Genomic DNA, 8057 nt, shown 5'->3' with positions numbered 1-8057 from the left:
TTTAATTATCAACGGCCTTTCATCTTGCTCACAGGGCCCCCGCCACGCTCACTCTTCAGAGGCGGAGACGCTCAAGATGCCCGTGTAGCTGACCCGCCAGGGACCCCACTGCAGGGGCAGGGGCTCGTCCAGTTCTCGCTGTGTCCCCCAGAGCCTCAGGACCTGACCATCAGGGGCACCAGTACATTTGTGGAATGAGCAAGTGTGTGGTGGCAGATATCCAGTGCTTTTAGGTTGCTTTTAAAGACATTTAAAAGATCAGGTGGACCCCAAGCCACAGCCCCCGTCCCAGCTCCCCTAGACCTGCCCCTTCTGGCTGTTTTGCTTAGTGACCTGCTCTGAAGTCTGAGCAGCTCTTACTACCTTGATCAACCTGGAGCATCACCTGTTGATCTCTGGCCCTGAACAGGGACTTGCTTTCTCACACTTAATCCCTGTACCCTCCCTGGGTCTGTGTCGGGCCATCGGGGCATGGGCTGTGGGGTCCTGGGTTTTCTTGCAGCATTCTCCCTCCAGGTGGTGTCTGTCCAGCGTCATCCCTTCCCACTGGTTCCATCTCCCCGGAGCTCAGCCACCAGCCTCCCCTGAGGTCTTCTCTCCACTTCCTCGGCCTTCTGTTCCCCCGTGGATGACAGTGGGCTCAGCGCCTCCCTGCTCTCTCCTCCCTCCTGCTTTACTCTCGATTCATCTGCAAAGACCCTGATTCCAAATCGGGTCATATTGTGAGTTTCCAACTGATGTGAATTTGGGGTCCTCTTCAGCCCCATCAGCACCCTGTTTCATACCGAGCTGATGCCCCCTCATCTCCCCATGCAGCAGCCTAAGCGGCCCTATCCTTGTATGCACAGATCCTTGCCCCACCCCTGCTTGGCGACCCTCTCCCTTGCCTGGCCTGACTCCCCCTGGCCCCCGGGCTCCCTGCCCCACCACTCCAGCTGTTTCCTTGCAACACCAGGGACCCTCCAGTAAGGATCCTCTGGGAAACCAGGCTTCTGTGTGCCAGTGCCCTTCCTCAGATACCCTATGAGTGCCTCCCAGCTGGTGGCCCCGCAACCATCTGATCAAAGCCAGACTCACCTACATGGGCCCTGCCCTGGGCCATGCTGGCCTGTGGGTACGTGGTCCTTGGTATGTTCATCGGCCACCACGTGGCTCTTTGAGACACAGCTCACTGGTTTGCATTGCATCCCAGGGCCAGGACACCAGAGGCAGGAGGACAGACTTGCTGGGCCCATAGTAGTTTGGGTAAAACATGTGTGTGGGGATACACACCAGTGTGTTTACAGATGGGGGGGAACATTTAAAGGTCATGGAGAGGCGGGCACCACCCCTGAGGGTTCTGTCAGACGGGTCAGTGGTGATCAGGCTTGGGGGTGGAGAGGTGGCTATGGCTCTGAAAGCACGTGAGGTGCCTGGTCATGTTATCATGTGACGAAGTCGCACAGAACTTGAGGTTTGATGGGTGGACTCAGAGTCTGGGAAGGCGAGAAAGTTCTGGAGGTGGATGTTGGGAATAGTTGCACGACTGTGAATGTGCCTAAGGCCACTGAGCTGTGCACTTAAAAGGGTAAGTTTTACATATATTTGACCACAGTAAAAACACACGCAGAACTAAGCACACGCATTTGTGTGCACACATGCAATTACATGCACACGTGCAGGTGAGCATGTGCTAGGCACTGTTGACACCATCCATCTCATCACAGGGTGGCTCTAATGCTCAGGCCCACCAAGGCCAGGGTGTCTCCTCTTGTGAAAGGGCAACAGGGCAGACAGAGCAGAGGGGACACACAGGCCTTGGGTGGAGCCAGAGCTGCCGACAGGAGTGTGAGCACCCAAAGAGGGCCACCTGGAGGGGTCTCTCTGTCTTGTAAACCTTTAATTCTTGAGAAAAAAAATTTTTTTTCCTTGTCAGAAGTAACCAGGCAGCAGTGGGTCGGTATTTTTCCAGAGCCACGAGATGTCTCCACTTTCTGCTGTGGCCTTGGAGTGGAGGTGGGGGTGAAGGGCAGGCTTTCTGCCTCACTGTGGTCTGGGTGGGCTGCCTAGCCCATGGAGCCCACTACACTTGGCACTGGGATATGCCTGTCACCCACCCCTAATTGCCTGGTTTTATCATCTATATGCCTGGGACGCATCTGTAAGGTCCAACAGAGTAGGGACACCCGTGGTCTGGCCTGGGGTCTTAAATTTGCTTACTTCAGCCCCACCCTGGGTACACAGCCCCTTCCCCATGTGGGATCTTCTGGGACCCATGGCCAAGGACAGAGCAAGCCTTGGAGTCTAGAGGGCCATGCCCCCAAGATGCTAGCATACTGTCCCTGGCCAAGCCTATCCATGCTCAGACTCCTTTCGATTCAAAGATGGTCCTCTGTTAAAGTCTGGGCCACAGGCAGCCACCGGCTGCCCATCCGCAGGCCCTTCCCATAGCTTCCAAAGAGCTGGATGGGTCCTCAGAGCTCAGCCCCTCCCCCACATTGTCCACGAAGACAGGGAGAGTCACCACCTCCGTGAGATTTGAATTTCAGACTCGAAACAAAGAATGCGGTACTTAGCCACCAGATTATTTGTTGTGACTCTGAAATCCAGGTTGCACTGTTTTATCTGACGGCGGGAGTGAAGGGATGAAGCAGGGGGAGGTTGCATAAACACATCCGTGTTGCCACTGGCCCTGGAAGGGGGGCTTTGGACTGGGCCACCTGGGGGAGAGGCTCCACCCCACCAGGGTCCTGCCTTCTTCCCATCCCTGGAGGGGCAGAGGGCCCAGCCTGATGACCTATGCCAGGGCAGCACGAAGTGTTTACTTTCAGCCAGCTGCCCCCTGGTGTCCTTGGGTGGCCCAGCAGTAGTGACCCCCTCCCTCAGATGGTGGCACCGGCCCACATGGCTGCTTTCCCCTAATGAGGTCGGGCCAGCTGGCTCATTAGGACCACAGAGGGCTGTCTGCAGTCCATAGCTGTTTAGGGGGCCTCCGGGGACCACCCAGCGCTGGTCCCAGGAATCCTCTGTGTGGGCCACAGAGCTGCTGACCCAGCATGGGGGTTCCATCCAGGAGCTTGGACTGAGGGATACTGACTTCTTTCAATGATCTGGGATCCTCAGTGACATAAGCTTCTGACTCAGGGCCCCACGGGAGCTCAGGACGGTGTGCAGACACCATCCATCCTCGGCCCTCCCCCACCCGGGGTGTCTTGCAGTCTGAAACACTTGGGTTAGAATTTGACTCCTTTCGATTTAAAGATGGTTCTCTGTTAAAATGCACATCTCTCCTCTCTGGAGTAGTCAGCCTATCACACTTTAGTATGAATTAATAGGTTTGAGGAGCTGGGACAAGGGGCAGACAATTCCCAGGCAGAGCAGAGCCTCAGCTGACACAGAAGGCCCTGGGCCCTGAAGGGCATCAGGGAGGGGCCAGCAAGGAATGGTCCACCCCCGTGGCTACTCGGGAATCTGGGGTTCTGCCAAACTGGGGCCCAGGGCGGAGGGCAGGCCAGTCCCTATCCTATACCTACCTCTGCTCAGAAGCAGGGCTTGCTGAGCTCTTTGAGGACTGTCCAGCATTTAAAGCAGAGCGTTTACAGATCACCCAGTTTGACGTGTTTGAATTTGGAAGCCGGTGACTCTGGAATGTCACAGATGCATTTTTAGCCCAGCACTACCACCCCCTCCTCCCCTTGCTCCAAACCCTCCCTCCCCCTCCCTCCCCCTCCCTTCTCTCCTGTCTTTCTTCTTTCTCTTTTGAAGGATATTTTTGTGCCCCTCTGAGATTTGTGTCTGACGAGCTCCACAGCAAGGCACCTCCTCTGGACACAGAGCCTGCCACCCTGGGGACAGGACGCTAGGTGCTGTGTGGGATGCCCTGTTTAGTGGAGAAGGAATTTAAGCCAAGGCAGAGTTCCTGGTGACCTGTGGACGGGAAGGATGTCACAGGCCAAAAGCCTGGCATCCTGCCCTTCCTTCCTTACAGCCGGTATGTTACACTGAACATACCAACAGTCATTGTTTCCTACCAACAATCGCGACATCTTTGAATCACTTTGTTGCACACCTAAAAGTAACACAACACTGTGAATCAGCTGTTGTGTTGTGTGCTTGGTCATGTTTGACTCTTCGTGACCCTGGGGACTGCAGCCCACCAGAACCCTCTGACCATGGGATCCTCCAGGCAGAAATACTGGAGTGAGTTGCCATTTTCTCCTCCAGGGGATCTTCCCGACCCAGGGATCGAACTCTTGTCTCTTAGGTGTCCTGCATCGGCAGGCAACTTCTTTACCAACTGCACCACCTGGGAAGCCCACAATCATCACAAACAACTAATTATTATTTACTAAATGATTAACTCACTTCCCCATTTTTTATTAAAGACATGAGCAGGAATGTTTCCTTCCCCTCCCCCACCCCAAGACAGAGGAATACCAAGCTGGGTCATCACATTACAAAATGTTATTTTGTGCTGGCTTTAGGAAAAGGGGCGTTTGTTGACTCATGAAACCGAAAGGGGCTAGCTTCAGTCCAGGCTGGATCCAGGTGCTCAGAGAGCAGCAGGTAGAAGCCATCTGCCAGTTCTCCGTGGCTTTCTTCTGCCTTGGTTGCAGCAGGCGTGCTCCCTCCATGGAGAGGCCTCTAAAGAACAGTGTTGGAGGCCACCAGGCCAGCAACCCCAGTTGCAGGGGAGCATCGGCCTCCCAGGGCCCCCAAAGTCCCAGGACGGCTGCTGTCTGGCCACACTGGGGATGTGCACTGCCCCAACTTTCCCCCGGTGGTTCTTTGCAGCCACACCTGGGACCCACAGCTGTCCTGGAGCCCAGGGATGGTGTCAGCCCCTAGACCCACTGGAGTGAAGAGGGGATGGTTCCCAAAGGAAAAGCAGGAGCTGCTGCCACCAGAAGAAGGCACTGGGCTTGGGCAGCGAGAGGCCTTGGACTTGCTCAGGAGTGTGTGTGTTTCCAGGTGCCCAGAGTAGGGCTTAGGAGAGGAAGAGAAGGTGGGAGAGTGTGGGGTGTCCCCTTAGCCTTCCAGAGGGGCAGCCCCCTGCCCTGGCCTCAGCTTCCCCAATGTGTGGAAGCACATTTTCCACATGACCTGGGTGGTTGGGTCCAGGTTCCTCCACCCTCCTTCCTAACTCTCCCTTCTCTCTCCCACTTTCTTGGGTCCAAAAGGGCAACTTCTCCCAGCTCCTGTGCACCACACACAGAACATAGAGCAGACACCACTGTGTGCTTTGGGTTAAGATCAGCACAGTTGAGTTCATTCCCAAGGCTCATGGGAGCCCTTCCCAGATGCACTGCCAGGCAGGTTTCTCCACTGTACTTGTCATCCAGGGATGCAGGTGAGTCCCAGGAGGACACAGTGGGGTGGAGACCCACTCACATACCACACCCCCCTTGGTGCCCGGAGGGACCCAGGGGGCAGGAGGATGGAGTCTTGGCCCCTACTGGCTGCTGAGTGTGGGATATGAGCCAGTTGCCCAGCCTCCAGGGCGCCAGCTCTCAGGGTCTACTGAGTGTGGAGCTGAGCCCACCCCTCTCTGTGGGGAGTCCCTGAGGACACAAGCTCCAATAAATGTTGGTAGAAAGGTTCCCGTACCCCCGAGCCCAGCCACGAGTCAGAATGGGAGGTGGAGGCAGGGGCTAGATAGGCTGGGTCTCCCCATGGCTCAGACCTCCAGAAGTCCTGCCAGCTGATCCCAGGCTTCCCTCATCATGACCCTGATGCCCCAAAGGACTGCTGAGTAACTTGACCTTTTGTAGAAAGATGGGAGCTGCCTGCTGGGCTCCTGGGAACTTCACCCCAGGGTGGGAAGGACCCACACCCAGCAGCTGCACAGAGCCAGTTCCCAGGCGGGCTCTCCCAGAGCCAGCACCGTGGTGGGAGGGGTGGCCAAACAGATGGAACCAGTGCCAGCCTGGAGAGGGGGGTTCCTGAGATCTGTTGGCCCTGCGCCCTGCTTCCCTGAGGGCCAAAGGCTGGCCCTGAGGGGAGCCAGGTCACCCATGAGTGCCCAGGGCAGAACCCTGCCTCAGGCCTTTGCCCAGTTCTTCAGCTGTGTGGCTCTGCCAGTCTCTGCACTTGTCCTTACAAATTCCCCAGGTACCCACTATTAGGGCTGGGCTGACACAGCCGGGCCACCCAGACTGCGCTCCATCCTAGGGCCTTAGGCTCACTCTCTGGAGGCCTCGTCCTCAGAAGCAAGGTCACCCTCCTTATCTCGGCTTCCAGGCCCCGGGGCATCACTGCTGCCCATCTGGGTCCCTTTCACTTACATGCCCTTCTTTCAGCCCATGGGCTCAAACCCACCAGTAGGCTCAGTGGAGGTTTGTGGAATAAAGAAATGAAACAACAGCTCTGCAGACAGGCTCCCTGTCCCCATGGCTGATGAGCCAGGTGCCCCCTCCTCTTGGTCCCCCCAACCCCATCTTCCACCCCCGTGGGAACAGCCCTACTTATGGGCCAGTTGTTTGTCTACCTGCCTCCCACCAGCCCATGGCTGGCTCAGAGCCCAGCACACAGTAGGTGCTCAATAAACAGCAGCTGCCGATGTGGGTGGTGCCCACGAGGGTGGCAGCTCCTGCCTCTGGGCTCAGCTTTGTCTCTGCTCCCAGCAGTGGATCCAAGGAGAAAGGCCCCCTTGGCGGGTTTGTTTGTGGCGGGACACAACCCAATAGACTCTGTCTTTCTTCTCTCCTGCTCCACCCCTGCAAGGGAGCTCTGGGAGCGGCAGTTGCCAGAGATTGAAGGCAAAATTGCTTGAAAGCCTGCACTTTTATCCTCCAATTTGTAGCCATTTAGCAGGGCCGGGCTGAGGGGCAGTGTGGGCTCTGGCTGTGCGGGCAGCACAGAGGCGCCCACTGCTGCAGAGAATGGGTTCTTTGTCCTTCTCCAGACAGCTCTGGGCTGCGAGATGACGCCCACAGACTGGGGGCCAGGCGGGTCTGCAGGGCTGCAGGGAAGGTCAGTGGCCAGCCTCACCCCAGGGCCCAGAGCTTCCCCAAGCTCCAGCCACAGGCAGCGGGTGGCCTCTGCCGACCCTGCCTCACTTCCCCGCTCCCAGTGCTCAGCTCCCGACAGTGCCCAGGCCCAGAGCGGACCCGAGGCTTGGCCCTCCCTTGGGCCACTAAGAAGACTGTTACCCTGCCCGGACCAGAGGGGTCTCTCTGGAGGACAGAGATCATGGAAGGGAAGGGGTAACAGCTTGGTGAGAGAATGTCTAGAAGAGGAAGATTGTGGGTTTTAAACATTGTGAATAGCTGCGCCCCTGCTGTAGTGGGAGCACTGTCTGGACCTCACTGTTGGATTCGGGAGCCATGGCACCCAGCCGTAAGGCTGGCACCGAGGCCGCCAAGCATCTCTCAGCCAGAGGAAGAGAGGACATGGTCAGGACTGTGGACGCTGTGCCGGCACAGCAGGGGGTGTCCGTGGTCAGAGCAGGGAGGGCCCTCGTGGCTGGAAAGGAGGGAAAGCTTCCTGGAGGCAGTGGCATCTGACCCACCCATGTTTATGTCGCCCTAGGTTGAGCTGGTCTTGCCCTCTTTCCAAGTGGTCTCTGGGCAGCTGGGCCAGTGTCTGCCCCTCTGTGGAGCCCAACGGACCCAGCACCGTCCTCATCATCTCCTCCCTGTCCCCATCCATCACACTCATCCCACCTCCAGGCCATGGCCAGGAAGCCACTCTATCAGAGATGCCTCCCCACCTTGGGCCGTCACCCTCTTGAGCTTGGCTCCAGCCCCTACACCCCTGAAAGCTCCCCATGGCTGAGAACAGTGAGAACCTCTGTCCTGGAGCAGACAAGCTGCAGCAGGTGGGGGCTGTGCTGTCTATTTTCAAGCCTGAAGTGAGAGGGAGTGGCGGGCAGAGCACTGCTGGGGCACCATGTCCCTTACTGGGGTTAAACCCTCGTATGACTGCCGGCTGTCTTCTCTCCCCCTCCCCCGCTTGAAGAGACACTGAGGCGGGAGGGAGGGGCAGGTCTGCATCTCATGCCCGCCTGGGTGCTCCTGTGTCCCCGTGGGTTCCAACTGATGCTTGGCCACCCCCATGAAGTCCTCAGGAATCAGCAC

This window comes from Ovis canadensis, chromosome 13, assembly GCF_042477335.2.
Source record: "Ovis canadensis isolate MfBH-ARS-UI-01 breed Bighorn chromosome 13, ARS-UI_OviCan_v2, whole genome shotgun sequence".
NCBI classification, from domain to species: domain Eukaryota; kingdom Metazoa; phylum Chordata; class Mammalia; order Artiodactyla; family Bovidae; genus Ovis; species Ovis canadensis.
Note: the sequence above shows the minus strand (reverse complement) of the source record.